The 25544-nt window shown below is 34.3% G+C and overlaps 1 long non-coding RNA gene and 1 pseudogene across 2 annotated transcripts; one reads left to right on the forward strand and one right to left on the reverse strand.

The window, feature by feature from the left end:
- Positions 1-340: 340 nt before the first annotated feature.
- Positions 341-21697, forward strand: LOC118012434. 2 transcript variants are annotated; one of them, XR_004679708.1, is made up of 3 exons: positions 341-852; positions 17973-18033; positions 20780-21697. It is a non-coding gene; the product is annotated as an uncharacterized LOC118012434 (long non-coding RNA). The 2 variants fall into 2 exon arrangements; XR_004679709.1 differs by lacking the exon at positions 20780-21697 and adding an exon at positions 18559-18830.
- Positions 21698-24188: 2491 nt separating this feature from the next.
- LOC118012721 lies at positions 24189-24288 on the reverse strand (annotated as a pseudogene).
- Between the last annotated feature and the right edge of the window lie 1256 nt (positions 24289-25544).

The raw sequence follows: 25544 nt of genomic DNA on the forward strand, positions 1-25544 counted from the left end.
TAGTTTTGATGAATTGCTGGAGACTGAGTATGGGTTATCCAGAGAGTGAAAAAATTCTGGAGAATCCAGTCTTAGAAGGTCCCCACACTTTCATGGGTTTTACTTCCAGGAACCCTACTGAGTACTCATTCTGAAGAACCGAAAAGTACCCTGGATCATTGGCAGAGAAGGGGGAAAGTAAACATTTGAAATATGTCCAGTGAGTTTTGCATAACAAAGTCCTTTTCTCTAGTGAAAAAAAGCTATCAGAGTCTTATCTCACCCAGTCTGCAGTAGGGTAATTAGCCAGCAACAGCCAAATCTACCTTTCTGCCTCACCTCAGGAGACGGAAAGAAAGAAAAAGTGAAGGTCACAGCCCAGGGACATAAGCCCACTAAGATTTAATCATAATATTAAATAATCCCCTTCTCTACATCTTACACATTAGCAGGGCTCCTGTGGGATAACAGTTGATCACAACTGAAGAATCAGCAATGCATAAATTCTATTTAAGAAGAAGTTCTTAAGAAAACCCAAAGAACAGGGGAGCTAAAAACCAAGAATATTAGAGGAATTTGAAACTCTTGGAACCTACAGCTTTAGCAACTGTTAATCACAGTCCACCAGATTAACATACAACCTCACAATAAAGGTATCTGTGTGTTTTCTGCTTTTTTGGAACAGGCTGGGAATGAGTTAACTAGGTTGCTCAAATCTTGTATAGGTTATAACTTAATTTTGTCTGCTTGATCTAGAAGATCCTGAGAAAGATGTATATAAACAACTTATATGTCAGTGCTATGACAGATACTCTTGAAAATAGAGTCTGAAGAAAGGACTAAAGAAGAAAGGGTAAAGGAAAGGAAACTGAGGTAAGAAATGTGAACTGAAGCTAACTGATGTGCTACTAAGATGGGTGCTGTTCCATGACAAGCTTCAAATAGAAACAGCTCTATAGATAATGTCCATTCAGTATACAGAATTCTTTTGGAATAATCTTTTTTTTTTTTTTTTTTTTTTAAGAAGCCCATGAGAGCAAGTACATGTTATGGATTAAATTCTGTTCCTCCCAAATTCATATGTTGCCCTAACACCCAGTGTGACTGTATTTAGAGAAAGGCCTTTATGGAGTAATTAAGGTCAAATGAGGTCATAAGGGTGGGGCCCTAAATCTGATAGAATTAGTGTCCTTATAAGAAGAGGAAGAGGCACCGGAGGTGTGTGTACACAGAGGAAAGGCCATGTAAGGACTCAGAGACAAGGCGGATGTCTACACACAGAAGAAGGAGGCCTAAGGACAAACCAAACCTGCTGACACCTTGGTCTTGGACTCTGAGCCTCTGAGTCTGTGAGGAAACAAACTGTTGCTGTTTAAGCCACCTAATCTGTGGTATTCTGTTATGGCAGCCCTAGCAAACTAATATAGTAAAGAAGGGGAATCTTCCAGGCTTTCTTCTGTCTCTTTAATCTATGGGGTCCCAATATTAAAAAATTGCATCACCCCTTGGACAGCAGCCCAGGTTGTCCACCCCATCTTCTTGGTACAGAGCTGCAACCAAGTCTAGAAATGCCATTAAAGCTGGAAAACTCCATGTGTGTAGTTGGTGGGCTGAGATATGCAGGTGGCCAATATTCCCAGGCAAGTGAATATTTGCCACTGTATGTGGCAGTGTGTTATAGGAAGTGAGTCACATTGTAAATCTGAGAATATCCTTAACATATGTGTCCTATATAATAGGGGAAGTGGGGAGGTTAATATCAGAACTCAGAGACCATCTTAACTAGAAGTCTTATAGACATTTTATTCTCATTTCTCTTATCTTAATTTTCATTTCGCTTAAATGACTATATCTCACACTTAGATATACAACAAACCCTTGGGAATTATCTGGTTTAACACTCTCATTTTAAAAATGAGAGAACTCAGGCTCACAAAGGTGATATTACTTGCGTAATTTGTTGACACTAAGGAGTTTGCTTTACCTAATTTGTTTAGCCTTAGAATTTGGTACTTAACCCATTGTAAAATCCAAGGGACTTTTCATTATTTTATGCTTATGGTCTATATCAGTAAAAAATAGCATGAGACGTGGCATAAGAAGCTGTAAAGTTTCAAATGACACACAAGTTGAAGTATCTGCTTTTGTTTTGCAAATATGGTATCTAATAAAACAGAACTTGAACCGAATAAGGTGTTCAGCATAAAAGGTAAAGATATGATGTTGACTTCAAAGTTAGCAGATGAAACCAATCACTTCCTTACATTGAACTGTTAAAGGTCAGTTACCAGAGAGAAAAATATTAGTGGAAGCTTACATTTAGTGTAGCACTACTTTAGCTAGCATTGGGTAAACAGGTGAATAAACTTGCCTTAGTGGCTGTCTTTTGTCATTTATTTTTCTGAAAAAGCATATTAAATTGCAATATTTTTAATTGAGAGGAAAGAATATGATTATTTGAAAAATATGGGAATCAGGAAGAATTAAAAAAGATTATAAAGAAAAAAAAAACATTACAAATTGAAACAGGAAAAGTATACCACATTTTTTAAGCACCTAAGTTAACGATATTGTGAGTCTATGATACAATTTTGGAGACCTGATCTTAAAAGCAAAAGTAATCAACAGCATTTAATGTATATTCAGTGTTTGAAAATATAACAGGAGCAAAATGAGAAAATCCACTCAGATTTTGTTCTTTGCTTCTGTTACACATAGAAGCAAAGATTACTGTTTCCTGGTCTGATGCTGAGTGAATAGGTGATAGCGGGCAGTTCATCCAGAATCGTTCATATGTAATCAGTAGACACGATGCCTTATGTGACAGCTCTTCATTTAGCTTAATTTACTGTAACTCACACGTATTAATATCCTAGTAAGCTCCCTGGTGTCCCATTTCTGGCAGTGTGTGTGTCTCATTTTCTCTGTATGGGATTCCCTTGTGAAATATTTGGGAATTCTATCATGGAAAGCATCAGGAAGGGAAGGATGCTGCTTGGAGGAGTAGTTTTTTATATGGTTGACTAAGTAATCTGTTACTCAAAAGGTGATAAAAACATGTAGTTTGGATAAATTGCCTTAACATTTATTGCAAAATTTATAATTACATAAATTGCTGAAAATAATACCATTAAATAAATGTAATAGTATTTGTTTTTCTTGCTGTATTTCATTCTTAGATTTTACAAAGATTTATTAAATTTATACTACGTGTAAACCACAGTGCTATATGTTTATGGATCCAAAACAAATTGTCAGAAATTCCATTTTCACTAGTATTAGTAAATAGATACCTCCCACTAAAAACAACTATGAATGCTTTATAAACTATTTATAGTTTATTTATTTGTTGTCTACTTATGTGTTTATTTACCCTAGGATGGCTCATGTATTCTTGTTGTATGCAATGGATTGTATTCCTTTAATATAGTTATTGATGTTTGATCCTCAATTTGTGTCAGATTTCCTCAGTGGGAAACTCTTAAATCTAACTCTTGTGTCTTTGATTTTTTCCCCATCATTCTTTGAATACTTTCTTACTGACAGCAGTAAAAGACATTTCAGGCTTCCTTATTCATTTCCATATCCCAGCTCTGGAATTAGCTTTTTCTCCAAAAAGGCCTCACAATCTTTAATGGAAAAAAGATACTTAAAAGCTGAGATCAGGGTGTTATGTGTGCTTATCACTACCTGTATCATTGCTCCTGGGCTCTCTTAGAGGATAAAAAAAGGAAATTATGACATATATAATATCATTTTCATATCTATCCATTTATTTTTTCTCTCTCTTAAAGACCATGAATTCATACTCATATTTCAAGTTCCCAAAAGCGAGGAATTTTACTCTCATTACTATCAATATGTTTACTCATTTGATCAAGCCTAGAACACACAGAAAATAGTTTCACAGTTGCTAAGTCCTATTACTACAAAAAGGAATTCATATCTGTTTATCGTTCTCTCTTTGTGGAATACATAAACCTTTTTTTCCCCAGTTTTATCAAGAAACAATTGACATCTAGCACTGTATAAGTTTAAGGAATACAGCATGATGGTTTGATGTACATATGTTGTGAAATGATGACCACAATAGCATTCAGCTAACATCTGGCTCCTCACATAGATATACAGTAACAGGAAAAGAAAGAAAAAAAAGAAAAAGAAGGGAAAATTTTTCTCTTTGTGTTGAGAACTCTTAGGATCTACTCTCTTAACAACTTTCCCATATATCATACAGCAGTGTTAGCTTTAGTCACCCTGTGTACATTACATTCTAGTATTTATCTATAGCATTCAATTCGTTTTCCTAAAAGCAGACATTCACGTAATCTCCACCCTATCAAGTTTAGAATATTTTTCTCAGGCCCCTTCCTAGTTATTCTCCTCTCGTGCCCCATTACTTTCCTGAATTTTTGTCCTGAATGTACCACAATCTGTTTATACATTCTTCTGTTGGTGGGCATTTGAATCATTTCCATTTTTTGGTTATTTTTGAACAAAACCTCTACAACTATTCTTGTGCAAAACTTTTTGTAAAGACCTATTTTCATTTCTCTCGGGTAAACACCTAGGAGTGGAATTATTTGGATTATACAATAGGTACATATTCAATTTTGTAAGAAACTGCCAAACATTTTTGTAAATTATTGTTCCAATTTACCTTCCCAGATTCAACATATGAGCATTCCAGTTGCCCCACAACCTTGCTTACATTTGATGCTGTCAATCTTTAAAATTTTATCCATTATAACTGATAAGATATGGAATTTCTCTTTATTTTTATCATTTCTGTTTCCATGATTTACTAATAATGCTAATTACTGTTTTATGTATAAGTTGTCCTGCCCTTGGTGGCGCCTGGGTGGCTCAGTCGTTAAGCGTCTGCCTTCGGCTCAGGTCATGGTCCCAGGGTCCTGGGATGGAGCCCCCCGCATCAGGCTCCCTGCTCCGCGGTGAGCCTGCTTCTCCCTCTCCCACTCCCCTGCTTGTGTTCCCTCTCTCACTGCGTCTCTCCCTGTCAAATAAATAAATAAAATCTTAAAAAAAAAAAAAAGTTGTCCTGCCCTTAAAGACCTACATTCTGATGTTTTTTTATGGAGTGTGTCATAAATGTCGATAAAGTCAAGGTTGTTGGCTATGTTTCTCAGATCTTCTATATCTTTCCTGATTTTCTCTCTACATATTCAGTATTATTGATAAAGGTGAGTTGAAATATCCATGTGTAATTATGGATTTATGTATTTCTCCTACCAGTAATATTAGGTTTTGCTCCTCATGTTTTGAAGCTCTCTGGTTAGCTCCTTATACAATCTGTGTTCTTATGTCTTTATGGCCATTTCTGCCTTTTTTTTTTAAGTATTTTTTTATTTTTTTTAAAGATTTTATTTATTTATTTGACAGAGAGAGACATAGTGAGAGCAGGAACACAAGCAGGGGGAGTGGGAGAGGGAGAAGCAGGCTTCCCGCGGAGCAGGGAGCCCGATGTGGGGCTTGATCCCAGGACCCTGGGATCATGACCTGAGCCGAAGGCAGATGCTTAACGACTGAGCCACCCAGGCGCCCTCATTTCTGCCTTTTAATTGATGTTTAATTTTGTAGGCAGAGATATAATTATTGTTATGTTTGTATTTTGATATACATTATATGTTTGTTTTCAATTTGTTATCTCCATTTTTAAAATTTTTCTATTGTCTCTTTTCTGTTCTATTTTGGACTATTTTAATACTTCAGGGAATTATTTTTTAATGTATCCATTGACTATGTGGTTATATTTCTCTGTTCATTTTTAATGATTTCTCTACATATTATAATATACATACCTTACATTTCATGGCCGATTTGGAATTGGTGTTTTGCTACTTTACATAAAATGTAGGAAACCTTATAATTGTACAGGTCACTTTCCCCTTTTATGTTATTGTTGCCATATGTATCATATCCACATATATTGAAAATCCCATGAAATAATGTTATAAGTTTTTCTTCAGTGGTCATAGAGTCATATGTATTTTAAAAAAACTAGAAGAAAAATATTGTTAAATACACCCAGATATTTACCATTCCTCTTATTTTTCTTTCATTCCTGAAATTCTGTGTTTCCTGCTAGTATCATTTTCCTTAAACCTGAGGAACTTTATCATTTGCTTTACAGAAGATTTTTTGGAAAGAAATTCTCTTAATTATCCTTCATTTTAGGGTGACTTCATTTCACCATCATTTCTGAATAACATTTTTATGGTATGAAATATTAGACTAATAATTTTTTTAATACTTTAAATATATCATTCCATTGTCTTCTGGCTGGTATGGTTTCTGATGAGAAATCCACAGTCATTTGAAACAGTATGAACCTCTAACATGCCATTTTTTCTGATTGCTTCTAATACTTTTTCTTTATTTTTGGTTTTGACATACCTGAGCATTGTCTTCCTTAAGTTTATTCTATTTAGGTTTGGTGAGTTTGTTACATTTGTAAGTATATGCCTTTTGCTACATTTGGACAGTTTTTGGTCACCATTTCAAATATGTTTTCTGCACAAATCTCTCCTTCTGAGACAAATGCTACAGCATTTGATATTGTCTCCCAAGTTTCTAAGGCTTTATTATTTGATTTTTCAATTATTTTTGTTCTTGAGATTTCATAATTTTTATTGATCTACTTTTAAGTGAGTGAACTTTGTCCTCGGTCATCCTGATCCTATCAAGTGAATATCCTTTAATGGCACATTTTGTATTTTTTAGTACTAATTTTTCATTTTTTAATACAGCTTTTATTTATCTGAGTACTTCTACCTTTCTATTTCAAAGCATTTATCTTTATGTCAGGGAACATGGTTATAAGAGGTGCTTTAAATTCATTGACTGATAGTTCCAACATTCGGGCCATCTTGAAATTGACATCAATTATTTTTTCCCTTTGCAATTTGTCATAGTTTCCTAGTTATTTGCAGGCCAGGTAACTTTGGATTTATCTTGAAAAATTAAAGATTATGTTTGAGTTTATTGCTCCTATTGTCTTGTGGAGAGTGTTGATTTTTGTTTGTTTTAGTAGACAATCAACTTGATTAGGTACAGACCTCAAATCTATGTCACCTTCTGTGGCCAGTGGTTCTAATGTCAGTTCAGTTTTCAGAGGCTCTCTTAATGTCTCAGTTCTAATCTGGCCCATATGCCTCTGAAGGGTTAGAGTCTGGGATTTAGGCTGTAGTTAATTTTCTCATTTAGTTCTCAGCTCGTTGTGTTGTTTTGGTTTGATCTTGTGCATATCTAGTTGAAAAAGAGTCTGGGACTTTTACCAGTTTATACACAGAATTAGCATATCCTTTTTTCCAGATCATATCTCTGGAATTTTTCTCATACTATCCAGTTCTCAGGAAACGTTTCTCTTGGTTCTCTAGCTAGAAAAATAAGGTTTCTCTCCAAAACTTATTTTCCTGCTGCTACTTAGGTCTTTCCACACTCTTGGTCACTCTTATGACAAAGTAGCAAGAGAAGAGAAAGAAAAAAAAATGACAGGGATTCCCCTTAAGTATTTGGACCACAAGTTCTGCTTTTCCTAATTTCTCTGGCCAGAAAAGTGAATTTTCTCTCAAGATGGCTCCATCACTGGTATAGCTATACAGTTCCATGTCCAAATGCTACCCACAGAGCAGAAAGATGGGAAAAATGGAAAAGCCCCCACAATTTTCAGTTCTTTATTTTCTTTGATCACCTTTGCTAAGATTTATATATATATGTGTGTATATATATACATATATATGAATAATATATATAGAAATGATATATATAAATGGAAATAATATATAAATAGAAATATATATTACAGATATTTTCAATAACTTTTATTTTTTGTTAGCTTTTAAAAATTTTCATGGAGGTTTTTCTTCAAAATGTTCTGCGCTCACTTTTGTTATTGTATAAGCAATGTTTTATGCATCCTTAAAATATTAATGTGGTCTATTTCATTATTTTAAAATATTTAATTTTCTTTATCATTTTTCTGTGATTCATGGTTTATTCAGTTGTATGTTGTTTAATTTCCATATTTGAAACATTTTCAATATATTATGGTTATGGTTTTTTAACTATTTTTATCATTTTGAAAATAGTACATTTGTATTTTTTATGATTATATATTTCTTTATGTTCTTGAACAGACTTATAATTGCTTTAAGCCAAAATAAGTCAATCAGAGAAAGACATGTATCATATGATCTCACTGATATGAGGAATTCTTAATCTCAGGAAACAAACTGAGGGTTGTTGGAGTGGTGGCGGGTGGGAGGGATGGGGTGGCTGGGTGATAGACATTGGGGAGGGTATGTGCTATGGTCCGTGCAGTGAATTGTATAAGACGGATGAATCACAGACCTGTACCTCTGAAACAAATAATACATTATATGTTAAAAAAAGAAAAAGAAGAAGAGCGCAGGAAGGGAAAAATGAAGGGGGGGAAATTGGAGGGGGAGATGAACCATGAGAGACTATGGACTCTGAGAAACAAACTGAGCGTTCTAGAGGGGAGGGGGTGGGGGGATGGGTTAGCCTGGTGATGGGTATTAAAGAGGGTCCGTACTGAATGGAGCACTGGGTGTTATACGCCAACAATGAATCATCGTACCCTACATAAAAAACTAATGATGGTGATTAACATAACATAATAAAATAAAAAAATAAATAAACCCATTGTTAAATTTCACATTTGAGTCAGCTCTATGTTGGTTTCTACTGGCTGCTTTTTCTATTGAAATTCTCATGTATATTTGCATGTCTAGTTATTTTGAGTGATTATTGGGCATTTTAAATAGTATGTTGTAGGATCTCTGTATTTTATCTTCTTTGGAAGTGTATTATTTTTGACCTGCTATGCAGTTAACTTGGCCGAATGAAAGCTCAATTCTCACTTGAAAGAAGGTGAAACCTCTGCTCAGTTTTTAGCCTTCCATCTATGTCACCTCACCTTGAAATCTTCCTTAAGTATGCACAGATTAGGGGTCGGATAGGATTTTGGTGACATTAATATGCAACTTTTATGACTTCTCCTGTTGCTATCTCCTTCCTGGGATTTCTTCCTTCATTTTCCATGCATTTAAGGAACCCTAAATTGTATCCTCTGTTTCCTTAAAGACTGTGCCTTTCTACTTGAGTTTTAGCTGCCCTGCACTGTAGGAACTGGAGAATACACTTAGGAAAAAAATGTATAAATCCAAGTCCCATTCACTATACTGCCATTCTTTCAAGGGTCAGGCTCCCTTATTTCTCTCTGAATTTGGTTACTCTTCAGTGTTTCAAAATAGTTATTTTTTATATTTTGTGCAGAATTTATAATTGTTATCTGCAAAAGACTCAGTTTGAGGGTAGAAACTGTCATTACTGAAATCTACACTATTCCACAAATATATGGAAGGTGTTTTATATAGTGTTTGTGAGGTAAATATGGCATATATACACAAGTATATTTATGTTAATTTTATTAATTAAATCTTTACCATAATTTTTATTTTTGTTTTTCTTTTGGATGAAGAGATTCTTAAATTTCCTAGTATGATTTTTTCCCCTAAAGTTCTCTTTGCATTTGTAATTTTAATTTTTCTTTTTTTTTAAGATTTTATTTATTTATTTGACAGAGAGAGACACAGCAAGAGAGGGAACACAAGCAGGGAGAGTGGGAGAGGGAGAAGCAGGCTTCCCCCTGAGCAGGGAGCCCGATGTGGGGCTTGATCCCAGGACCCTGGGATCATGACCTGAACCGAAGGCAGACGCTTAACAACTGAGCCACCAAGGTGCCCCTGTAATTTTTCTTTCTCTTTCTCTTTTTTTCATTATACAATTTATTGCTATGTTATTCAGGTAATAAAGGTTCATAATTGTTACACTTGTTCTAATGTAATATGACATTCTTTTTCCTTCTCATTATATTCTTCTTGAAATATACCTTTGCATCATTTAATCTATTACATGATTTACCATTGCTCATTATTTTTACTTACCTTTTTTGAGAATGTATTACTTCTTGAGGACAAATACTTTTAAGACGTTGATAGACAGGATCCCATTTTCTAAACTTACATGAATTGTATGATGCTGGTAATCTATTGCTTAACTACTGGCTAAAAATACACTAACAGAAGTGAATTTTGTATAAGAGCAGGTAATGTAAATTATTTGCTTGAAAAATTTAAGTGTGTCAAAATATTAGTTCTCTTTAGTTATCAAATGTGTTGAGGTCAAGTCAATGTATAATATTTTCTTCACACTTCCACTAGTAAGTTTATGCTATAAGGATTCCATTATTACACTGCACATTATAATAAAACCTTTATTTGTTTCACATATTGGTCTGTGTCTAACTTTACATGAGTCATTTTCTTTAATGTAATTTTTAAACAAATAGGCAGGAATACAGATTCTTTGTAGCCATTTATAGTTCACCAATTTTATAATCAAAGTGGCAAATAAACATTTGCTTCACTCTTGAATATTCAGCATATTTTAGTCTAAACAAGTTATAAGAAACTAAATTATATACAAATTTGAATTCCAAAATTGTAAAGAAACTCTTAATGTGATTTACTTAAATTTTTAAGTGTATTATAATTTAATATTCTTTGACACATTTTTCCTGAATTAATTTTTAATATCCTGTGATGAATTAGAATTTTAAAACCATAGCTGATACTAAATTGATTAAATATTAAAACAGACAACACCAACTTAATAGTTTTAATATATAATCTTTTTTTCTGTATAAGAAGTGATGAAATATAGTGAAATAAATATTTTAGTTAAGATATGATTTCTTTCAGAGTACTTGTATTTATAAAATTAACATTAAATTCTTTGAAACAAATGAAGCCTTTTTTAGATTTGTATATTTATTTTGAATTAGCAATTAAGTAAGGATATGCTATTTTTTTAATTTGCAAAATACAGATCTCGAACAATAATAAACAGATGATATGAGTAATTTTAGATTAATTAAAATAGATTAGTTTGTCCATAGACCTCTGGTATTCAGCATTATCATAATTATTAGACAGTTATGTCCATTCACAGGGAGCACACCACTATGTTTGAGTCTAATAGCTAATCAAACAAAAATCAGACTTTATCCTCATAACAGAGAATTAGTAAAAAAGGAAGAAAGAAAGCGTGGCCATAAACAGTAAGAAAAGTAAAAAAAAGTCTGGAAAGTGTTCTAAAGTATTCACATAATAAGTAACTTTTCATTAGATGAAAGAGATAAACTTTGCTTGGTATTGAAACATAATGGATCAATTTTTAAAGTTAGAACACCCAAATCCTAGATCTGTGTCTGCCACCTACTCAGAATGTGTTCTCGGAACAATCCACTTAAATATTTGAGTTCAATAGGTAAAATAAGAATAATAATACCTTTTCTCTCTTCCTCACAGAGTTGTTTTAAGAATCAAATCAAATAGTTTTATACTGAAAAGCACTTTCTTTTTTTTTTAAATATTTTATTTATTTATTTGACAGAGAGAGACACAGCGAGAGAGAGAACACAAGCAGGGGGAGTGGGAGAAGGAGAAGCGGGCTTCCTGTGGAGTGGGGAGCCCTATGCGATGCGGGGCTTGATCCCAGGGATCATGACCTGAGCCGAAGGCAGACGCTTAACAACTGAGCCACCCAGGCGCCCCTTAAAAGTACTTTCTAAACTTGCCAAGCAATATATAAAAAAAGTTTTTATTTGTAGATATAGTCAATTTTACATATTCCTTTAAATTCCATTCTTTTATTAAGTGACTTGATATTTTTTACTCTATTTTCCTTTGTCTGAATTCTATAAGAATATGGAAGAATATTCAAAGTCTTGCCATATTGCAGAGTTTTATAATAAAACAAATATGAGGTAAGAATGGAATAATCAAAGAGGAAGCAAGCAAAACCAACAGTCCTCTTAGACTACAAGGTTCTGATCTTGATCAATCAATAAAAACTTTATTATATACTATGTACTTACGAAAAAAACTTGTAAATTGAAAACATAGTCATAATATTTTGCTATTTCTCATTCTAAATGTGGCTTATTCTTTAATCTTTTCAATCTGGTCTAGGGTTTGACCAACATAACGTAGAAATCACATTGTGTGAATCACCCAGCCTACTTCTCAAGAGGTCCTGCAGCTTCCACTTTCAACCTTTTAAAATGTTGCCTAATGGTTTCCATGTAAAATATGGCATTCTAGCCTAGAGGAGAGTTGGAGACCATGTGGAGGAAAAAGGAGCCAGATCCAAATTCCAAATTAGTTGGTGAAGTTATCTTGAACATTCCATCCTGGCTGTCCCTAAAGTGACAGCAAATCCAACAGAGGAATTATATAGCCAGCTCTCAGATTTGTGAGGAATAATAAATTATTAATCTTTTAAGCCACTAAATTTTAAGGTGTTCTTTTACACTATAGATAACCACTAAAATTTTCAAGGAGGAGGTAATATCTTGGCAAAATCTTACTATTTTCACCAATCTGTAGTCTTGGCCACAGTCTGACTAATGCAAAATCTTTTTGTATACTAAAATAAAACTTTGACAGTGCTCAGTTCATTGTTGGTTCTCAGTTAAGTGAGGCAAATTAGTAAAGACTGAATAATAATCAGCAGTAGTTGTCTAATTCTGTGTATATATTTTCAGCTTGAGTCCTGCTGATAAAATAACTATTTCTATTTCCCCCTTCAAGAGGAATAAGGGTCATTGTAGGCATATAGATTTTCTGCCCAGCAAAGGATTTTTGCTTTGTGTTCCCTCCTATGTAGTACTCTGGTCTCAATCCTGTTAGAGATTATATCCCACCTCTTCTTTACTAAACTTCTCAGTGCAGCCAAAGCATGCCTTAGACTAGTGTTTAATTATTATGTTGGTTTTATATCATCACAGATGTTTAGGATAAGGGGAATCTGTATTGAATAAGAAATAATACTTTAAATTGGGGGAATTAAAAAAAAATCTGCACTTACAGTTTTATTGGTATTGCTGTTATATTTAGATTTGATATTTTATTATAGTAATCACTATTACTTTATAACAATGATATAAGATCATAGGAAAATGTATGGTTTTTTTGAACAGAAATATCTTAGAATGGTGTTAGGAGGTAAAATTCTCAAGAAATAACTCTCTGGGGCGCCTGGGTGGCTCAGATGGTTAAGCGTCTGCCTTCGGCTCAGGTCATGATCCCAGGGTCCTGGGATCGAGTCCCGCATCAGGCTCTCTGCTCCTTGGGAGCCTGCTTCTCCCTCTGCCTCTCTCTCTCTCTGTCTCTCATGAATAAATGAATAAAATCTTTAAAAAAAAAAAAAAAGAAAGAAGTCTCTGGGTCAGTTTTGATAGTAAGTGCTAAGAAGAAGTAAACATAATTGCAATATCCTCTGAATAAGTAGGTCCATTTCTTTTTTGCTAAATATTCATTTCTTAAAGATTAAGTAAATTATCTGTGTATTCTAATGTAAGGTTCCAAATTTGCCCATTTGCTAAGATTTAAATTTGTAACCTTTCTAATGATATTTGGGAATGAATGATGGCTCTTGAGAGAAGTTATCATGCTACTCTGAAAATTAAGTGCAAATTTGGAGAAGAGAAAAAGATACATACTGAAATAAGAATGCTATGCTTTGCTTGCCTCAACACTTTTTCCTCTTTCATTTTCATGTCAACAACTATAATTTACCAGTTAGGGCATCACAATCAGATGATGTCTGTCATTCAAGTCATACGTATGAGATACAGTATGAGAAAAATCTTAGCTTCTTCATCTTTGAAATTTAATATATTCTTCAAGAAAGATTTTATTTTTTAGATTTTAATTTTAAGTAATCTCTACACCCAATGTGGGGCTTGAACTCACAACCCCGAGATCAAGAGTCCTATGCTCTACTGACTGAGACAGCCGGGTGCCCCAAGAAGGATTTTTTTTAACTACTTTTACAATAACAAACTCTTTTGGGTTTCTGGATCCAGTTCCAGGACACTATCTACCCAGAGATCACATTAGATTCCACAGGTTAAGAATTTAGTCTTTCTCTTTCTCTTCTGGCCCCTCCCCACAACACACACACCTCAGATATCAACTGCAAGCTGCGGCTCTTACCTGTGTTTCTGGTCAACTGGCTATAAATCATAGGTTCCCATGACCCACTCCTCAGGTTTGATTTATTTGTTAGAGCAGTTCTAACTCTATAACTTAGAGAAACATTTTACTTACTATGTTACTGGTTTATTATAAAAGGAAATAACTCAGGCACAGCCAGATGGAAGAGATGCATAGGGCAGAGTAGGGGGAAAGGGCACTGAGCTTCCCTGTCCTGTCCATGTACGTCACTTTCCCAGCACCTCCATTTGTTCACCAACCTGGAAGCTTCTCTGAACAGTCTCCTTTTGAGTGTTTATGAAGGCTTCATTACATAGGCATGATCAACTAAATTATAGGCCATTGGCAATTGATTCAATCTCCAGGCCTCCTTTCCCACCCCAGAGGTTGAAGATGAGACTGAAAGTTCCAACCTTTTAATAAGCATGGTTGGTTCTTCTGGCAACCAGCCCCCATCCATAGGTCATTAATATAACAGAAAGATACCATTACTGTGCTTATCACTAGGAAATTCAAAGACTTTTAGGAGCTCTGTGCCAGAAATGGGTACAAAGACTAAATATATATTTCTTATTGTAAATCATGATACCATATAAACATGTCTTTCCAGTGCTTCTTTTAAATGGTTACAGTAAGATAGATTGGCTTGGTTGGTAATTAATTAATTTTCGATGCAAAGTGACCAAATTTTTTTTTTTCAAAGTGACCAAATTTAAACAAGTTTCAAAGTGCCTCAATTTGAGTTTTATAGCATCCATACTCTAATTTTTAAACAATAATTTGAAAGAATAATGCCTTCCATTTGTTAAAAGAAAAAATGCATTATGCAAATATAAATTTAAATAGATATAAACATTATTAAATGTCCATGTAAATATGGATGAAACAGTTCACTTGATCAGAAGCATTAGTAGAAATTCAGCTGTCTAGTGTTGAGTGGATAATGAAACCAGGAAGAATGTCCAGATGGGTTAATTGCACTAAAATCTTAATAAAGTAACTTAATTTCTTGTTTTTTAGATTTTTTTTAAAGATTTACTTATTTATTTTTGAGAGAGAGAGAAAGAGAGAGAGAGAGTGCACACGCACCAGTAGGGGGAGGGGCAAAGGAAGAGGTTAGAGAAGCAGACTCTCCACTGAGCGTGGAGTCCAACACAGGGCTGGAACTCGGGGCCCTGAGATGATGACCTGAGCCAAAACCAAGAGTCAGTTGTTTAACTGACTGAGCCACCTAGGCACCCCAAAGTAATTTAGTTTCTAACAAAAGTTGGAACTGGACACTAATGTTGATCCCTGGCTTTAATGTCATTTCAAAACCAAATACTTCTGAACATTTCCATGCCGTATTACTGAATATACTGCTGATAGGTTCCTCCCCCACTGATCTTTTTATTATTTCAGTAGCCTTGCCTTCTCCACAATGTCATAGAGTTGGAATCATACAGTACATAGTCTTTGGCTTCTTCCACTCAGTAATGTGCACTTAAGTTTCCTTCATGTCTTTTCATGGTTAAATAGCTCTCTCTCTTCTCTGTTTTTTTTTTTTTTTTTTTTAGCATGGAATAATATTCCATTGTCTGGAGGTACGACAATTTATGTATCCATTCACTTTCGGAAGGACATCTTGGTTGCTTCCAAGTTTTAACAATTACAAACAAAACTGCTATAAACAGCAGTGTGCAGGGTTTTGTGTGGATATGTTTTCAAGGCTTTGGGTAATACCAAGGAGTGCAGTTGCTAGATTGTATGGTAAGAGTATGTTTAGTTTTGTAAGATACAGCCAAACTGTCTTCCAAAGTGATTGTAATATTTCGCATTCCCACCAATAATGAGTGGGTTTCTGTTGCACCACATCCCTGTCAGTGTTTGATGTTGCCAGCATTTTGGATATTGGCTTTTCTAATAGGCTTGTACTGGTATCTCATTGCTATTTTAATTTGCATTTCCCTGATGACATATGATTTGGAATATCTTTTCATCTGCTTATTTTCCATCTGCATATCTTCTTTGGTGAGGTATCTGTTAAGGTCTTTGGCCTACTTTTTAACTGGTTTGTTTGTTTTCTTATTGAATTTTAAGAATTCTTTGTATGTTTTGGATAACAGTCCTTTAATGGCTGTGTCTTTTACAAATATTTCTCCCAATCTGTGGTTTGTCTTCTCATTCTCTTGACAGGATCTTACAGAGAGCAGAAGTTTTTGATGTCAGTGAAGTCCCATTTATCAGTGATTTCTAAAATGTTGTTACTATATCCAGGGTCACCTACATTTCCCTATGTTATCTTCTAGGAGTGTTATGGTTTTGTATTTTACATTTAAGCCTATGATCTATTTTTAGTTCATTTTTGAAAGGTGTAAGGTTTCTGTCTAGCTTTATTTTTTTCCCTGGGAATGTCCAGTTGTTTCAGCACCAATGGTTGGAGAGACGATCTTGACTCCATTGTATTGCCTTTGTTCATTTTTCAAAAATCAGTTGATTGTATTTATGTGGGTCTATTTCTGGTCTCTGGATTTTATTTCATTGATATTTGTCTATTCTTTAGCCAATGCCACACTGTCCTGATTACTGTATCTTTATAATAAGTCATGAAGTCATGTACTATCTGTTTTCCAACTTTGTTCTTCTTTTTCAATATTGTGTTGGCTCTTCTTGGTGTTTTCTGCCTCCATATAAACATAGTATATCTTTTCATGTTTGTCTTAGGACAGATTCTCTTTTGTTAACTACTCAAAAAAAAATCTGACTTTAACATATCAAAATTTTCCCTTACTTACCTATAGTACACATTCTGAATACTTAATAGTACTCTTTTTAAACCTTGAGTTTTTGTGCAGTTTTTCACTATTTCTTCATTTGTTTTGATCTAATTCAGGAGACTCCACTTCCACGTGAATACAGTTTTAAAGAAGGACTTGACATCTTTTCTGACTCTCTCTCTCTGTTCTTTCTTTCCCTCACAGCCCCTCATATCTTATTCTTTGAGAGTAAGATGCTAATGAAAAAATCTTTCATACTTTTTAATGATATCAAAGTGTTGTAAAGATCATAAACACATGAGAAAGAGAGGAAGAAAAAAATAGCTGCAGTTATTAAACATTAAAGAATAAAAGGAAGTATTTACTTTTATTTCAAAATTCCAAGTAACTCTTTTGTATTTCCCCAGAATTCTAGTCACTGTATTGAAATGTGGAAAATGCAACTGTTGAAAAATTCATAATCTATTTTAGCTTTCAGACCAGTTGCTGTTAGGTTAATTCTGTCAACATGAAGACCTTTATTAAAATAAAACTATATTTCTTGAAGTAAACTTATTTTTAGAATAGAAATTCTAAATTATCAAATTGTATTTATGGTGTAAATTGACTTAGAAAAAAATGAATTAGATCCATAAACTAGTTTCCATAAGATCACTGTAGTAAATTTTGCTTCTATATTTTCGTAATTAAAATTTGCTGTATAACTACTACAGACAACAGTCAGTGAATCTCAGCTTAATCAAACTAGAGGTTGGCAGTTCTTTATCTGGGGGATCATATTTAGAAATTTATTTGCCTTATGAACTGACAGGGTAAAGTTGATTGGCCTCCAGGCGTGGGATCTTGGGTCAGGCCATTGATAAAGTTCAGTGGCTAAGAAAGAGGTCAGTGATTACTATTTATAATTTGTTTTGTGATAATTTTATCATGCACATGTACTCAGAGGCCATGGGTTGCAGTTCATAAATTGAAACAAATGAATAAAAATATGTAAAACTAATTCTGTCAATTTTCAAAGACTAAGATATTTGTTATAGTCATTTAAATTAGTATGACTTTATGCATTAACTAGAAAGTACAGATGGACAATAACAAAATATCATCCTGTGTGTGCCCCTTTATGAATTTTCAGATATGAATATTTATAAAAATGATATTGATGAAGAATTACAAGTCAATACAAAATATAAAGGGTCAGTCTTTTCATGTAAATTTGTTTCACAATTCTTCACGGCTATTTCTTTTTGTTCCTTAATGATCAAGAATTTGATCAATTATTTTATCTCTTTTATATGCATAATAAAATGTTCTATCTAAAATACATCTTATATATTAGTTCCTAGATTTGTCATTGGCAAGTATTCTCTTACTGTTTATCAAATCTCTTTATTGGTAAATTCTGCCAAAACTTTTTTTGGAGCCAAATGTTTTATTCTGCTTGACTGACATAAACAAAATCTATATTGAATTTCCTGTGGTATTCCTAACAAGTTTCGTTTTAGGAACATTTTTAATACCTTGAAAAACATAGTATATAGATCCAGTTTAAAATAATATTTTACCAAAAAACAACTAAGGTTTTGTCTGCATACATAGTCATTAATTAAATCAAAGCTCTTGTAAATATTATAAAATAAGAGATTAAATTAATTCTGAAAATGCTTTTTTTTCATTTGTCTTCTCTCTTTCTTGATTTTCATGGGACTCGGTATTGATAGGGAAAAGAGGGTCAGTTCAAATGATGATGACTGCATAACCTCTATCTAATCAAAATGGGAACCCAAGGAGGCTGGAGAGCAGAAGGGTAGCTATTTCTAATGTGACTCGACTATGCAGAGGACATAGTAAGGAAAATTTTCCTTGGAATTTTGTTCTTGAAAAGCTGAAAGTAGTTAGCAGCACACAGCAAATAACATACAAGCTTCAAGGTATATATGTGGCAACATAGGTCAATATTTGATTTTGAGTCTTGGACAGATAGGACATCCATTACTGGGGATCACTCATTGCCATGTTCCTTATATTTTCATAAAGATAGGGCTTTACCTGGCCTAAATAAGTGTGATGTGTTTAAATGGCTAATTTTTTTAAAGGCAACCTTATTTTTTTTTTTTTAATTTATTTACTTATATTAGAGAGAGAGAGAGAAAGAGACAGAACATGAGTGGGAGGGGCAGGTCTCAAGCAGACACTCGGCTGAGCTCACAGCCCAACAGGGGCCTTGATCTCAGGACGCTGAGATCAGGACCCTGAGATCACAACCTGAGCCAAAACCAAGAGTGGGTTGCTTCACCAACTGTGCCACCCAGGACCCCCCAAACAGGGCAACTTTAAAAGATGCCTGTTAAAATGTTTAATTATCATGTAGAAGATGATCACATGATTAGGGATGGGGTATTAATGCCTCTCTTAGATTAAAACATAAACTAAACTTAGAAATGACTTACTGGTTAAGTGACTGTTACTAGAGAAAGTGATATTCTGAGGAAATGAGGGGATCACATTTAATCACATAAGGTGATCAGTTTTATTTGGCGTAAAGATCCACAGTGAGATAGATTGCTATGTACACAAATCAAACTTTGTGTGATCACTGTTAGTGGGGAGGTTGAATCACCTTGTAGTTAAAAATAAGGGCATTGGAATTGGACTATGTCTATTCCAAATTTGGCTATGGCTCATTCTAGCTCAGTACTAACTATGAGGAAGTTCCTTAAATTCTCTAAACCCCAATTTCTTCATGTATAGGTTTGAACTAATAATGGAGTTGGTGTGAGGATTAAAACTGATTGTGTGTATAAAACTCTTAGAACAGTGGCTGGCATATGTAACTGTCCAATAGATGTTAGTATGGTGAAATTTAACATGCTATAGGACAGAATGTTTCTATGCTCACTGTATAGAGATATTTTACAGATATTAGTTGGAAATTAATGTTGGTTTTATCTCCAAACATAAGTTCTCCCTCAAGAGGAAGCAGTATTTCCCATGGACCAGAGGAGTAACTAAATCTGTAAAGTGATCAAGCAGCCCATAAGTTACGTTGTGGTGGCAGCTGCTAGATTTACTTGCCACGCTTTCATAAATGTGTAAGACAATGAGCCCAAATGAAAATACAAAGCTTATTACTCATGTAGCAGTTTATAGACTCACACAGAGACATGTGATTGAACCCTAAAATGAGGGCAAGGTAGACCTTCATACAACTGACACTAGGAATAGGGATGAGAAATGGTTTTGTGAAAATCTCCCATAAGATACAGATGAGAAACTGTAGGCAACAGTGGTTTATCAGGATGTCTGCCCTTGAAGGCCATTCCACCAAAACTGTGGCCAAGCATTGTCTATGTGGTCTATGTGGTGACATGCAAAGTGTCCAGGATACCACAGTAAACCTACGACCCTACAATGCCAATTAGATTAAAAAGAGGACCAAAAGCTGGGGGATATTATTGACCTGGTCCAACTTCTTTGAGTTTCCCAAGTTAGATGTCCACTATAATAAACACAATATTATGGTGACAGTGCTAAGAGATGGTATTTCCAGAGTGCTAAGTGATTGATGAGAGTTTTTACATGGACTTTGTTAATTCATATGCATCATAGTCTCTCCTTTTCAAGGGCTGTTATGGTACAAAATCCAGGCAAGAACCAAGGTGTGGTAGAGGGGAAAAATCATAGAGTCAATAGCTTACACAAGCTGTTGTTCAGAGTCTTAGGGAAAAACACATTGTTAGGTTTTCTCCAGATGTTGTGATTCTTTACACCATTTTTTTTTATTGGAAAAAGTTTATAATTGAAGATTAAGATTGCATCAGGACTCCTTTTATAATAGGTCTTGAGTTAGGACAGTTTTGATACAACACAATTTATCAGAGAATCTTAGTGATAAATAATGCAATTTTACTCAGCATGATCCCCCTGCATCTTTTTCCCTAGGACCTGAGATTACAGGAGTACATGGGGATTTAGAGGAAATTTTCACTGGGAGCATGAATACAGCAGAAGGAGATACCTCAAAAATGGCAAAAAGTCTCGGTAGGATTGAATGTCTTTCCTTCTCCTCCTCAAAACACACATTCCATAAATACTAAACACTTCAGTTTTCTGATGTGCACACTATCATGTGCCTTTGGGTACGCTACTATTTCTGCTCAGAATGAACCTCTCTCCAAACCCTATAAATTTGATGAATGCTTACTTATCATTTAGAATTATCTTAAATTCATAAATACGTTCTTCCCTACTTTCTCATCAGATAACCCTCACTCTCCTGTGCCTTGTATATATTTCTGTTATTATGTTTCCTCACTAAACTGTTTTATTTCTTTTACATATTTATTTGTGCTTATTAACCATATCATCTTTGAGCTCCAGTTCATGATTCCTGGTTTTGCATCCATGGTATAGAATTCTTTAAGTTTTTGTTCCACTGAATTGAATTGAATTGAATTAAATTTATTGGTTGTGTATTTTTCTATGAAACCATCTACACTCTTCCTTCATTTTCCTTCTGACCAATGGCAGGTATTTGAGAGATGGACAGGTTTAAGGGCACAGTCTTTTGAAACGGAGCAGAACAATGTTAAATAAGCCACAAAGAGATCAATTCCTACAATTAGACCACAGAAGCCTAATACTCAGAACAACAAGCTCACCATCTTGAGGGCTGTAATGAAGCTAGAAATACATATTCTCTTTCTTTGCTGTGGTTTGGCCTGTAAGAGATCTATATTTCCAGACTTTTAGAAAACAGAAGCTATTAAAATATAGTAAATGTTTACTGGTAAAGTTATTCACCTATTTAATGGAGAAGGTAAAACTAATATGAGTGAAATGTATTTTAAAGTCATAAAACAATTCAAAAATTTAAGGAACTAGAGTAAGATTGAAAATAATTAAAAATGTAAACTACTTCAAGGGAATTTCATAATATCTATATTTTTTCAATTTCATAGTAGAATCTTTTATTTTAAAATGTTTATAAGTTCATACTATTCTATAATTTGAATTCGTAATAAATTGTCCTAAAAAGTCAGATGAATAAAGGTTATGGACTTTCTTTGTTCTATGAGATGCTTTCAAGGAAATATAATTATTTATTTATTTATCTATCTATTTATTTATTTATTTATTCATCAAGAAAGTAAACAATTATCTCATAATAGGGGCTTGGTGGAATTAAGATTTTGTGTTATATATTTTTCTTAATATTTGCCACTATAGAAAAAAAATCAAAGATGGAGTTTTTCATTTGGTCTAGGTAGTTTTTTCTCTAGTGGATCAAGTTTTGGCTCAAGATAAATAGCCTGATGGATATTGTAATGTTCCACGAATGTTTTCTGAACTTGTCAGATAATAACAATCACCAGGGATACTTGTTAATGAATGCAGATTATCAGTTAAATTTGACGAGTATGTGTTGGACTTCATGAATCTGCTTCTTTTAATGTGAAGCCCACGTGATTCTTAGTTTTCAACATAATATTCGGACAACTGCATCTCTATACTATATCAATGACTGAAACAATTTGGAACTTTTGCAGGAGTTTTTAGGCATTAATCCCCATTTTTCCCCTTGAAATATTTACTTTCCTCTCCAGATTCGTCTTTCACTGCTTATCTGTTTTCTGAGGATGAGTCATATTGAACTGCCTGCATGCTCCCTTTTTCCTTTGTCCATGCTGTTTTCTGTGCTTTAAATCCTGGGGCCTATGCCTTCCCTCACTTGGCTGACCACATTTCCATCTGAGACTTAAATCTAGGGTCCTCTAGGCATATTTCTTTGACATCCTGTTCCTTATATCTACCATAATGTGAAACATTCTTCCTAGCCCCCTTTTATTTTAAATCTCCCCAACTAGACCATGAGATTCTTGTGGTCAGGCAAATTACTCTTCATGTTCCCAGATGAGCATAAATCTGACATCTACGATAGATAACAAAAAAAAGGTTTAACAAAGGAATGAAGACTACGAATTCTTTAGGTTCTATCTTTAGGCTAGTTTTATGTTAGTTAAGAGATCATTAACACAAAAACATTTAATTAACTAATTTAAAAAATTATCAAGACAATACATATGCATGTAAATAGTGTAAGGTAATACAAATTAAAAGTAAATTTTACCATCTCCAACTCACAATAGATAACCACTATTATCAGTTTCTTGTTTGTATTTCCAGAAATGTTAATATGCATAAAGGATGCATATGTAGATATAGATGTCATACATATTCATATATGCACAAATATACAAATATCCCTACATATATGTTTGTTTTGTGTACACTTTTATACAAATAAGTTAATACTATATTTATATCGTGGAGAAAATTTCATATCAGCTTGTATAAATCCACCTCATTCCCTTTATTGGTTATCTTATTTTACACATGCATCATGATATAGTTACTTAGTCCCCTCCAACCGGATATTCAGGTTATTTTCATTTTTTCTCATTACAAACAATATTGTAATGAATATTCTTGCATACAAATCTTTGAGCAATTTTTCTTCACAATGGATTTCAGATAGATATTTCTCAAATTAACCTTGAGAAAAACTGTCACAATTTACACACCCCTAAAGAAGACACAAATGTCTGTGTCTCCATATTCTCATTAATTTTGTATTACCCAATTTATATATTTGGGCTCTCTCAGGTGTTTTAATTAGCATTTATTTACATATGTGTGAATAGGAGTGTTTGTGAGTATATATTAAGGATTTGGATCATTGGTTCTGTATTTTCTTCTATCTTAGATACTATTATATCTCAATTTTTCTCTGCTCTACAGCTCTCCCGAAGTTTTTTTCATGCTTTTGATCACTAGTTCTCTGCTCATTTCTGAAGCCCTAGTTTTCATACCTTATTTTATTTTTTAAATAAACAAAACTGTTCTTCAACATTTGACTATTTGAAATAGTCAATGATTTACATCTATGGTTTATATAATGTCAGTTTGCCAGTTTTGCCATTATACCCATTCTACAGCTTTGGTTTTCACTACCTGTCTACCTAGAGTTAATAATGCTTATTACCTCTTCAACAAGCACAGAAAAAACTTCTAAAGTTAAGGAAAGTTCTAAATGTGAGGTACACAAAGAATATTTAGAATGGAAGGTACCGGCTTCCAGTTATGGAATGAATAATTCATGGGGATGAAAGGCACAGCATTGGGAATATCATCAGTGGTACGGTAATAACGTTGTAGGGTGACAGACGGTAGCTACACTTGTAGTGACCATAGCGTAACATATAGACTTGTCGAATCACTGTGCTGTACACCTGAAACTAATGGAACATCGTGAGCCATCAATCCTTCAATAAAAAAAGAATATTTATTTTAAAATATGGCACGCTTCTTGATTTTGTGGATCATCCCTGCACAGGGGCCATGCTGATCTCTGTATTGTTCTAATTTTAGTATATGTGTTGCAGAAGCAAGGACTAGACTTAATTTTTCTGATCATAGAGTTGTCTATTTTGGTATAATTTGTGTATGTACGTGAGTGCTTGTGTGTGTGTTCCAGTACTTAATTTAACTTGTTGTACTCCTACCCAAGTACGTTATCTGTTGGAGCTGTACTTGAGGAAGAGCCTGAAATGATTTGCATTCTAAGTTTTGTGTATGCTCTAAGTTTTAGCATATTTCATCCATCTTTATCCAATCCTAAAATAATAAAGGTAAACTGGAGATAATTTTTAATTATCCTGGGATTTTGATAGTTTTTGAACATTGAGAGTCACATATACCTTAAAATATTAGATCATTTGCCATTAGATATCTCTTATCTCCACCATAATGTTAGCCTCTTGCTTTACCATCCTAGTCTTAAAAATGTATCTTAAAGTTTTGCATCTTGGAATATTGATGCTCACACATTAGCTTCCTTTAAATTGTAGTGGAAAGATATGTTTATGTTTGTTAATCTTTTGCATGGGTGTCTCTCTCTGTCTCTCTCTCCCCTTTTCCCTCTCTCCTTCTCTCTCTCTCTCTCACTCTCAGGAAGTCAGGAATAGAAAGCAAGAGGAGACGGGTACTTGACCTCTTGACCAAGTTGTTCTGTTTGGTGAGGTTGTACCACACTGCCCTTGCGAGATTTAAAGTAAAAGCCGAACAGAGGTGTGAAGTAGAGGGGCCAAGAGTGTTAGGCTCAAAGGCCGGATTGTCTGTTTTCTTGAAGTTAGGGTTATTGGCAACTGCCATTACACCATCCAAGCTGCTGTCACCCAGCACAGCCGACCGGCATGCACTAATTGCAGTGGCCTTTTCATCAAGTAAGATCATCCCACTAAACACAAAGAGCTGTCTTTCCATTAGCACAGACAGTAGCCAGCGAGATCAGCTGGGCTCCTTGAGTATGATTGCACTGTCATATTGTTATGATTTGTTCAAGTTCCGAGCATTTAGCAGATACCCTTTGCACCTCTCTTTGTACCTGAATACTATAACCTGACTGCCCCTATCATTTAAGAGGGTACTCTAGCTTTTCAAAGTTCAGCAACGCACAATTGCAGGCAGGCAACTGGTTTCTGACAAGAGATCAATACTGTCCTTCCAAACGCTGGAGTCAAGCTGCTGGCTCTGTCAGAGGGATGTGTGCTGTAATTGGATCACGGAGGCGGCGAGTCATCTGAGTTTCCCTTCAGCACTGTCACAGCTGTCAGATGTCATCCCGTTGTACAGCTGTCACTGCGGG

This window comes from Mirounga leonina, unplaced genomic scaffold (genome assembly GCF_011800145.1).
Source record: "Mirounga leonina isolate KUSES-001 unplaced genomic scaffold, KU_Mleo_1.0 Mir_151, whole genome shotgun sequence".
Lineage (NCBI taxonomy): Eukaryota > Metazoa > Chordata > Mammalia > Carnivora > Phocidae > Mirounga > Mirounga leonina.